The 11,825-nt window shown below is 37.8% G+C and overlaps 1 non-coding gene across 1 annotated transcript; it reads left to right on the top strand.

The window, feature by feature from the left end:
• The first annotated feature begins 10,649 nt into the window (after positions 1-10,649).
• LOC141699437 (small nucleolar RNA R71) lies at positions 10,650-10,756 on the top strand. Its single transcript, XR_012565900.1, has one exon. It is a non-coding gene; the product is annotated as a small nucleolar RNA R71 (small nucleolar RNA).
• The last annotated feature ends 1,069 nt before the right edge of the window (positions 10,757-11,825 follow it).

The following is an 11,825-nucleotide window of genomic DNA, read 5'->3' as shown; positions in this document are numbered from 1 at the left end:
ACCATTCATTACATGTTCCCTTATGAAGTGGTACTTGATGTCTATGTGCTTTATTCTTGAATGCTGTACTGGATTCTCAGTGATGGCAATTGCACTTGTGTTATCACAGAAAATAGGAATTCTTTCCACTTGCAGACCATAGTCTAGCAATTGGTTTTTCATCCACAAAATCTGTGCACAACAACTTCCAGCAGCAATATATTCAGCTTCTGCTGTAGATGTAGAAACTGAATTTTGCCTTTTACTGAGCCAGGACACAAGCTTGTTTCCTAGAAATTGACAGGTTCCTGTTGTACTTTTTCTATCAATTCTACAACCTGCATAATCTGCATCTGAATAACCAGTTAGATCAAAACCAGAATCTCTAGGGTACCAAATGCCAAGTTTTGGTGTACCTTTGAGATATCTGAAAATTCTCTTTATAGCAATTAAATAGATTCTCTAGGGTCAGGCTGAAATCTAGCACAAAGACATGTAACAAACATTATATATGGCCTACTAGCTGTTAAGTATAGAAGTGAGCCAACCATGCCTCTATAACTTGAAATATCCACAGACTTTTCAGTAGAGTTTAATTCAAGTTTAGTTGTAGTGGCCATGGGAGTTTTTATAGATGTGCAATCCATTAGTTCAAACTTCTTTAAAAGATCATCAATGTATTTAGTTTGACTAATGAATATTCTATCACTAACTTGCTTAACTTGCAAACCAAGAAAGTAAGTTAGTTCTCCCATCATGCTCATTTCATACTTACTTTGCATCATTTTGGCAAACATTTTGCAAAGTTTTTCATCAGTAGAGCCAAAAATAATGTCATCCACATAAATTTGAAGAAGTATGCTAGAGCCATTAACATTTCTAAAGAATAAAGTTTTATCTACAGTACCTCTAGTGAAGTGATTCTCTAAAAGAAACTTTGACAAAGTGTCATACCAGGCTCTAGGTGCTTGCTTCAATCCATAGAGTGCTTTCAAAAGATAGTATACATGATCAGGTAGACTTGGGTCTTTAAAACCAGGAGGCTGACTGACATAGACTTCCTCCTCCAAATCTCCATTTAGAAAAGCACTCTTGACATCCATTTGATATACCTTGAAATTGGCATGGGCTGCATAGGCTAAGAAAATTCTGATGGCTTCAAGTCTTGCAACAGGAGTAAAGGTTTCATCAAAATCTAATCCTTCTTGTTGACAATAGCCCTTAGCAACCAATCTAACTTTGTTCCTAACTACTATGCCATTTTCATCCATCTTGTTTCTGAATACCATTTGGTGTCTATTGAATTCTTTCCTTTAGGCTTGGGTACCAGCTTCCATACATTGTTCCTTTCAAATTAGTTTAGCTCCTCCTACATAGCTAAAATCCAACCAGGATCCAACAAAGCTTCTTCTACCTTCTTTGGTTCTTCCCTAAATAGGAAACTGCTATATAGACATTCTTCTTGAGTTGCTCTCCTTGTTTGAACTCTAGAAGATACATCACCAATGATGAGCTCAAAGGGGTGATCCTTCGTCCATTTTCTTTGTTGAGGTAGATCATCTCTAAATAAAGAGGCCTCATTGTTGTCTTGATTTGTGATTGAGTTTTGATTATTAGAAACTCCCCCTGAGTTTGTGATTCTATGATTTGAGAAAGAGGAACTTTCTGTAAGTGATCTATTCTGACTTTCAGCTTCTTTTGATGACCCGACGGATGGTGTATTTTGAGTTCCGACTGATGAAGCTGATTGTCTCCCGATGGATAATGCCGATTGTCTGTCGACGGATGAAGCATTTTGTACCTCGATGGATATTGAGTTATTAGCTTCATTGGTTCTAGATTTTTCTGCACTATCCTTAGTTATAGTTTCTTGATCACTTTCATCATCACTATCATCACTAACCATCTCCACATTGTCAAATTTGAGGCTCTCATGGTAATCTCCATCTTGTAGTCCTACAATCTTTTTATCATCAAACACAACATGTATTGATTCCATAACAATGTTGGTTCTCAGATTGTAGACTCTGTATGCTTTACCAACAACATATCCAACAAAAATTCCTTCATCTGCTTTAGCATCAAACTTCCCATTTTGATCAGTTTGATTTCTCAAGATATAACATTTGCAGCCAAAGACATGAAGAAAATTTAGAGTTGGATTCTTGTTCTTGAATAATTGGTAGGGAGTCATGCATTTTGCTTGATTAACCATAAAAATATTCTGAGTATAGCATGCAGTATTTACAGCTTCAGCCCATAAGTATGTTCGTAACTTTGATTCTTCAAGCATTGTCCTTGCAGCTTCAATAAGTGATATGTTCTTTCTTTCTACTACTCTATTTTGTTGTGGTGTTCTTGCTGCTGAAAACTAATGCATAATACCATTTTCTTCACAAAATACCCTCATGACCCTTGAACTCAGTTTCATTGTCACTCCTGATTCTTCTAACTTTAAAGTCAGGATGATTGTTGACTTGCCTTATGTGATTGATGATGATTTCACTAGCCTCATCTTTAGACTTTACGAAATAAGTCCAAGAGAACTTTGAGAAATCATCTACAATTACTAGGCAAAATCTTTTCCTTGAGATGGACAACACATTGACTAGTCCAAACAAATCCATGTGTAGCAGCTGCAAAGGTTCTTCAATTGTTGAATCAAACTTCTTTCTGAATGATGCTTTGATTTGCTTTCCCTTTTGGCAAGCATCACACAGTCCATCCTTAGAAAACTCCACTTGAGGAATACCTCTAACCAGTTCTTTCTTTACAAGCTCATTCATGGTCTTGAAGTTTAGATGGGATAGCCTCTTGTGCCACAGCCAACTTTCATCTTGACTTGCTTTACTGAGAAGACAAGTAACATATTCTGCATTTGATGAGTTGAAGTCAGCTAGGTACACATTTCTTTTTCTCACTCCAGTGAGAACCACTTTGTTGCTCCTCTTGTTTGTCATAACACATGCTTCTGAATTGAAGGTTATTGAATTGCCTTTGTCATAAAGTTGGCTGATACTCAGCAAATTATGCTTGAGACCATCCACTAAGGCAACCTCCTCAATGATGACATTGTCTTTTGAAATCAAGCCATATCCCACAGTATAACCCTTGCTGTAATCTCCAAAAGTAATACTTGGGCCAGCTCTTTCCTTGAACTCTGTGAGCAGGATAGAATCTTCAGTCATGTGTCTTGAACAACCACTATCCAAGTACCACAGATTCTTTATATTTCCCTGCACACATTAAAATCAAATCAAGTTAATTTTGGTACCCAAGTTTCCTTGGGTCCAGCCTTGTTAGCTTTCTTCTTTTGTTTCTTAGGTTTGATCTCATTTGACTTGGAAATATCAGATTCATCCTTAGTCATTTGAGTTGGACCTTTGAAACCATACATTAAAACAAAATTATCATGCACATTTTGATTAACAGGAAATGGCATGCTATTCGCAAACATATTATTCCAGTAGGGCATGCTAAGTGGCATTTGAGGCATACTAAATGCAGCATAAAAAGGGTTAGGTGTAAATGGCATGTTAGCAAATTGTGCATTCATATTTTGTGCAGACGTAGCATTCATAGGCATAGAAGGCATAACACTCATATTGGAAAAAGAAGGTGGTACAGTCATAGAAGTAGGTATGGCAATTTTGCAATTAACAGACAGATGATTAACACTACCACACTTAGCACAGATTTTTCTAGGAGCATATTTATCAGGTGTGTAGTTGTTATGTTTGTTAATTCCTAATTTTCCATTTCTATTGTTTTTCTTTTTAGCCTCTGTTTTAACCTCAATCTTTTCTAATCTGTCATTCAATTCCTTGATGGACAGATGACCAATATTTACTTTTTTCTCCTTCTTCACTTGACTCAATTCTCCTGAAATAAAGTTTTTGGAGACTGATCCATATTTTTCATTTAACTTGGCAAGTTTGGCTTTACTCACAGGTTTGCTCACAGCCGACGGATGAGGATTTATGTCACTTGATGGATAACCTTTTTGATTATTCGATGGATGACTCTCATCATCCGTCGAATCTACATCTGTTAGCAATCCTTCAACCAAATTGGATTCCAGCTTCTCTTTACTCTTTTTCCAGGCTGTATCACAGAAGGACTCAATACCTTGAACTTTGGTGATTTGAGCATGGAAATCTCTAGATGATTTCCATGCCTTAATCATCTCATGTTCATGATCAAGTTGCTTCTTCAATATTTCTTCTTTCTTCAAGGACTCAGTTAATTCCTCCTTAGCAATCTTGCATTCTATTCTCAATTTTTCAAATTCAATAAATTGAGACTCTAGCACATTATTCCTTTCACTTAAAAACAAATTAATTTCTTTGATTTTAGCATTTTCCTTAGTGAGAGACTTAAGTGTAACACACAAATGATATAATTCTGTAGACATGTCATTTATTGCATCATTACACTCAGCTTTAGATAAATGTGCAAGGTTAGTGGTGATTACCTGATTAATTGAAGAACTTGTCTTTGTTTCATCAGACTTGGCCATTAGGGCTAGATTGACATAGCTGACATCTTCATCCTCATCCAAACCATCTACTGCCAGTCATTTTCTTGTGTAATAAAAGCTCTTTCCTTTTGTTTGAGAAACTCAAAATACTTTTGTTTATAATCCACAGGCTCAAACTTCTTTTTGCTGGAATATGACTTTCTACACTCACTGGCAAAGTGCCCTGCCAAGCCACATTTGAAACACTTGAATTTTGATTTATCCACCATGTTTCTATTTGGCTTAGCTGCTCCAAAGTTCTTCTTAAACTTGAGCTTGGAAATCTTCTGGAAAGAAATGCAAGATGTACATCAATATCATCCATATCATCTTGGCTCAAAGAATCTTCAATTTCTGCTACCATCCCCTTGCCCTTATTTTCACAGACCTTTGAAGTGGACTCAACAACTTCTATCTTCATCTCCTTCTCTTTCTCTAACTCAGCAACCAGTGCAATGGACCCTCCTTTATTTCTCCCTTTCTCCATTCTTTCATCCTACTCTATTTCAAGCTCATAAGTCTTTAGAATGCCATACAGTCTCTTTAGTTTAAACTCCTTGTATTCTTGTGAATTTCTCAAGGAGACTATCATTGGTTTCCATTCTTTTGGAAGGGATCTCAGGAATTTGAGGTTAGAATCTTTGGTTTGGTATACTCTTCCATGCAGCTTCAGAGCATTTAGTAGCTTTTGAAATCTACTAAAGATATCAGTGAGAGTTTCACCTTCTTCACAGTGGAAATGCTCATATTGCTGAATTAGTAACTGCATCTTGTTTTCTCTAACTTGTTCAGTGCCATCACAAATTATTTGAATGGTGTCCCAAACCTCCTTGGCTGTCTTGCAATTGATGATATTGTAAAACATGTCACCAACAACTCCATTGAATAAAATTTCATGGCCTTCTTGTCTTTCCTGACTTGTTCAATATCAGGATCTGACCATTCATTCCTTGGTTTGGGAACTGATGACTCATTTCCAGTTGTAGCTCTCATTGGTACATGAGGACCTCTCTCTATGCAATCCACATAGGCCTCATCTTGAGAAAGTAAATGAAGATGCATCTTTACCTTCTAGTGATGGTAATTATCTTTGTCCAGAAAAGGAATCTTGACTCCAACATCCTTCTTGTTCATCTTGCTGTTCGTTGTGTTCTTTAAACTCTTTGTGCTTCAAGAGCTCGCTCTGATACCAATTGTTAGTCCCTAACAATGCCGAAAGAATTACAGAAGGGGGGGTTGAATGTAATTCTAGTAACCTTTTTCTTGAACTATAAAATGTTCTAACTTAAACTATATATTTAAGTGTTTTGATTTGCAAGGTGCAGAATAACAAGTTAAGTGAATCAAAAACATAAAGTAATAAAAAACACAAGCTTTTAAAACTTTCTGATGGATTTGAAAGTATCCACCAGAGATATATATATATATATATATATATATATATATATATATCGATTTAAGAACTCTGTGAAGAACAAATTGTCTCACAGCTGCTTTACAAGTGAACAAACAAACTACAGAGAAATTCTTAACAGATACAGCTTTTTCTATTTCTCTTCTAAAAGTGTTTTCTTAGTTATTTGTTTCACTAGCTACACTTGGTTTATATATCACCAAGTTTACATGGTAATAAGACAGGATAATAAAACAAAACTATCAAGTCAAACTCCACGCTGCTTCACTACTCTATTCCAGCATCTTTGAATATCTTCTTAACTTGCATGGAAATGGTAATGCTTCTTTGTTCTTCATTTCCTGTTAAACATGCTCCCACAATCTTTTTGTAAACACCCAACGCATGTGACTGTCTTGTCATTGTCAACAGATGCTTGAATTGATCATCTTTCGGGTACATGCTTATCATCCGTCGGGTTGCCTTGTTGATCATCCATCAGGTAGCTTTGTTGATCATCCATCGGGTAGCTATTTGACACTTGACTTCATTTCACTTATGCAGAATTACAAGACATCTTATATTTACAATTAATCAGCCTATTCTGCATATCTAATAATAGTCAACATGACTCATATGCTACTACAGGATCTATATAAAGTTGTTCACAGAAATGTGTTATAATACTTATTGTTACATAAGCTACTCACTCGATGGATGTCAAATCATCATCCGTCGGGACTATATTGAGTCATCTGTTGGGACTATATTTGATCATCCGTCGAGTGCTACATTTTTCACTAAGTTAAATCTAGTAAGGTGTTTTGTTAATGTAATCATCAAGTTCACAACATATTCCCAACAAACCGCCAACAAGATATACTGATTATTGCAAGATAAGACAAATGGCCCCATGAAGTCAATTCCCCAAACATCGAAGACCTCAATCTCGAGAAGCACATTAAGAGGCATTTCATCCCTCTTGGACATATTACCAACACGCTGGCAGCGATCACACTTCAAAACAAACTGATGCACATCCTTAAACAATGTAGGCCAGAAGAATCCTGCTTGAAGGATACGAGCTGTTGTCTTTTCTCCACCATAGTGGCCTCCATAAACAGTTGAATGACAATCTCGCAAGATACCCTCCGTCTCGCTATACAGAATACATCTCCTGATGATTTGGTCAGCTCCTTGACGAAACAAAAATGGCTCATCCCACATGTACCACTTCACCTCATGAAGAAACTTCTTATTTTGAGCAGAAGTCAAGTCTGGAGGCATAATGTTGCTCAGAAGGTAGTTCACAATGTCTGCAAACCAAGTTTCTTCTTCTTGCACCCTAAACAATTGCTCATTGGGAAAAGACTCATTTATCAATGTCTTATCCTGTGAAGCTATACTCGGATCTTCTTACCGAGATAGATGATCAGCGACTTGATTCTCAATACCTTTCCTATCCTTGATCTCCAACTCAAACTCTTGGAGTAAAAGAACCCATAGAATCATTCTAGGCTTTGAGTCCTTCTTCGAGATGAGATAGCGAATTGCAGCATGATCAGTGAAAACTATCACCTTTGTCCCAAGCAAATAAGATCGAAACTTCTCAAAACTGTAGAAAATGGCTAAAAGTTCTTTTTCAGTAGTAGTATATTTCAGGTGAGCACCATTGAGGGTCTTACTAGCATAGTAGACCACATGAAATATATTTTTCTTCCTTTGCCCAAGAACTGCTCCAGCTGCATAGTCACTTGCATCGCATATCATTTCAAAAGGCTCATTCCAATCAGGTGCAGTTATGACATGTGCCGTGATCAAACTCATCTTTAAGCTCTCAAAAGCAGCTCGACACTCATCATCAAACTTGAAAGGGACATCTTTCTCCAATAAATTGCACAAAGGTTTAGAGATTTTAGAGAAGTCCTTGATGAACCGCCGATAGAGACCCGCATGACCAAGGAAACTGCGGATCCCCTTAACAGAAATTAGTGGAGGAAGGTTTTCAAAGACCCCCACCTTGGCTTTGTCCACTTCAATACCTTTACTAGAGACCTTGTGCCCAAGAATGATGCCCTGTTGCACCATAAAGTGACATTTCTCCCAGTTGAGAACCAGATTGGTCTCAACACACCTTTTAAGAACTGCGCCAAAATTTTGCAAGCACTCGTCGAAAGAATCCCCGAACATAAAAAAATCATCCATAAATACCTCTACATTTTGACCAGTCATATCAGAGAAGATAGCCATTATGCATCTATGAAATATGGAAGGTGCATCACACAACCCAAAAGAAACTCTTCTGAAGGAAAAAGTACCAAATGGACAGGTGAAGGTAGTCTTTTCCTGATCTTTTGGAGCGATGCAAATCTGATTATAACCCGAATAGCCATCCAGAAGATAATAATATTCATGCCCAGCCAACATGTCAAGCATCTGATTAATAAAGGGAAGAGGGAAGTGATCCTTCCTCGTTGCTTTATTCAGCTTCCTGTAATCCATGCAAACTCTCCACCCCGTGACTGTTTGAGTAGGAATGAGCTCATTCTTCTCGTTAGCAACCACTGTGATGCCTCCTTTTCGGCACACACTGAACTGGGCTCACCCAAGAACTATCAGAAATAGGATAGATAATCCCTGCGTCTAGCCACTTGAGAATTTCCTTCTTCACGACCTCCTTCATGATCGGATTTATCCTTCTCTGTTGCTCGACATTTGGCTTACTTCCTTCCTCTAGCAGAATTTTATCCATGTAATAAGAAGGGCTGATTCCCTTGATGTCTACTATAGTCCATCCAATTGTCGATTTGAAATATCTCATAATTCTTAAGAGTTTTTCCTCATCACTACCTGAAAGTTCAGATGCAATAATAATAGGAAAAGTAGATGCATCACCTAAAAACGCATACCTCAAGTGTTCAGGAAAAGGTTTAAGTTCGAGTGTAGGAGCTTCCTCAATAGAAGGCTTGAGTCGCCTCTCAGTATTTTTGAGTTCTGACATTACAAGAGATCCAAAAGTCATATCCAACCTTCTCTTCCAAGGAGAAGCATTCAAATACTATAATAGCTCATCACCTTCATCATTTTCACTATCTGAATTCCCCATCAAGGCTTTCTCTAAGGCATTAGACCTTAGCATTTGATCAAGTTCTGAAGTAACCACAGAATTGACCAATTCCACTTTTAAGCACTCCTCATTATTAGTAGGGAATTTCATGGCATTGAATATATTAAAAGTCACATCCTGATCTAGTACTCCCATAGTGAGCTCACCATACTACACATAAATCAAGGTTCAGGCAGTAGCCAAAATGGTCTTCCCAAGATTATGGGAATCTTTTTATCCTCCTCAAAATCAAGAATTACAAAGTCTGCAGGAAATATGAGTTTGTCCACCTTGACCAAGACATCCTCCACAATGCCTCGTGGATATGTAATAGAACAATCGGCCAACTGCAAGGACATATATGTAGGCTTTGGATCAGGTAAATTAAACTTCTTGAAGACAGACAAAGGCATCAGATTGATGCTAGCTCTTAAATCACATAAACACTTGTTAAACGACAAGTTTCCGATGGTGCAAGGAATAGTGAAGCTTTCAGGATCTTTAAGCTTTGGAGGCATCTTCTGTTGCAGCACAACACTGCATTCCTCCATGAGAGCAACGATCTCTAAGTCATCGAGCTTTACTTTCTGAGAGAGAATACCTTTTATAAACTTCACATAACTAGGCATCTGTTCAAGAGCTTCTGCGAAAGCTATGTTGATATGAAGTTTCTTGAACACCTCTAGAAACTTAGCAAACTGCTTATCCAACTTTTGCTTCTGCAGCCTCTTAGGGAAAGAAAGTGGAGGATAGACATGTTTCTCCCCTATATTACCCTCAAGATGAGTGTGTTCCACGGTTTTCTTCCTTGATTCCACTTATGCTTCCTTCTGCACATCTTCTTCAACCACAACTTCATCTTCTGAAACTTGAGATTTTTCAGGGTGTGCAACCTTCCCAGACATCAATGTAATTGCCTTAACCTGCTCTTTTGCTTTCTTCTTTCCTGGAACTTCTGTGTCGCTAGGGAGTGTTCCAGGTTGTCGATTCAGCAAGGCATTGGCAGTCTGCCCAATTTGATTCTCCAAGGTCTTATTAGAAATTGCTTGGCTCTTGCACTTAAGCCTCAACTCCTCCAATTCAGATTTTTCATTAGATTGTTAAATTCAGAGTTGTTGTCTTGGTGCATATTACGGTTGTTGAAAACCAGGAGGGTTGAATCACTTTGTTGCATACTGCTGATAAGGCTGTTGCACCACATTCTATTTGTTGCTCCAGCTGAAGGATAATTGCGGTTGTTGGGATGATATATGGATGGAACAGGTTCCTGCGACATCTGAAAGTTGCTCACGAACTGAGATGATTCACTAGAAATAGCACATTGCTCCGTCTCATGCGCACCAGCACAAAGCTCACAAACATTAGTGATCTGATTAACTCCATAATTAGCCAAAGGATCCAGCTTCATCGTTAAAGCCTTAAGCTGAGCAGCTATAGCAGTAGCTACATCTACCTCCAGAATTTCTGCTATATTGCCTTGAGGTAGTCTCTAAGAAGGGTTCTGGTATTCATTAGCAGCCATTAGTTCAATCAACTCATAAGTTTCATCGTAGCTCTTAGCCCATAAGGCTCCACCTGATGCTACATCAAGCATGGGTCTGGACTGTGCTCCCAAACCATTATAAAAGCAGTTGATAATCTTCCATTCAGGCATCCCATGATGAGGACACTTCCTAAGCATCTCCTTATAACAATCCCAAGCTTCACATAAAGACTCTCCCGATTGTTGCATAAATTGAGTAAGAGCATTTCTGATTGCAGCTGTCTTTGCCATAGGGAAAAATTTAGTAAGAAACTTTTGCGCAAGATCTTCCCAAGTAGTAATAGAGCCTGGTGGTAGAGAATGCAACCAACACTTAGCTTTATCCCTTAGAGAGAATTGGAAAAGCCTCAGCTTAACAGCATCTTCAGAAACATTGTTGAATTTGAAAGTGTTGCAGATCTCGATGAAATCTTTAATATGCATGTTAGGGTCTTCCGTTGGAGAACCCCCAAACTGGACTGATGAGTTTTGCACCATCTGAATCGTGCTAGACTTGATTTCCAAAGTGTTAGCTGCGATGGCTGGTCTGACAATGCTAAACTGAATATCATTGATCTTCGGTTGAGAGTAATCCATCAAAGCCTTCAGATTCACTGTTGGTTCACCCATTACAATAACAACTTCTTTCTCAAATTTCTCAACTTCTTCAAAAACTTCTTCCACTTTATCCAGTGTTCTCTTCCGAGATCGAGAATGCATTAGCATAGATGCTCTCTAGAGTACCTGAAATACCAACAAGCAAACAAGTAAGTAAAATATCCGAGTGAATGAACTTTAACGACCACTGATGTCAAGCACATATACTAAAAATTAACATCAAGTCCCCGACAGCGGCGCCAAAAACTTGTTAGGATGAAAATACACGCTAAAATTACACGCAAGTATACGCGTTCGCAAGTAATATAGAATTCTTTCTAGTTCGTTCCCACAGAGACTGGTTTAGGTTAAGTTCAATTTATGCACTTATCAACAATGATATGGCTATTGTTCAATGCTAAGACAAATAACAATTTGGGTTTTGATTAAACTAAGAGGTTATATTAATTAACATTAACTAAAAGAATTGTGGTTGGATTACTTATATGAGTTAAACATGGGATTCTAACTTCATTACTACTTCATTCAAGGTCATTGTTCTTAACATTAGCATGCAATGGTGATGACAACTAATCAGATAACACGAAACTAGTAAATGCCAACTTTCGTTGCACGAATACCCTACTACCAGACATCCACAAAAGAGATAGAAGCTGAATAGACACCAACTATGTTGAGACCCTATATG

This window comes from Apium graveolens, chromosome 11 (assembly GCF_009905375.1).
Source record: "Apium graveolens cultivar Ventura chromosome 11, ASM990537v1, whole genome shotgun sequence".
NCBI lineage: Eukaryota > Viridiplantae > Streptophyta > Magnoliopsida > Apiales > Apiaceae > Apium > Apium graveolens.
This window is presented reverse-complemented; position numbering and strand designations above follow the sequence as displayed.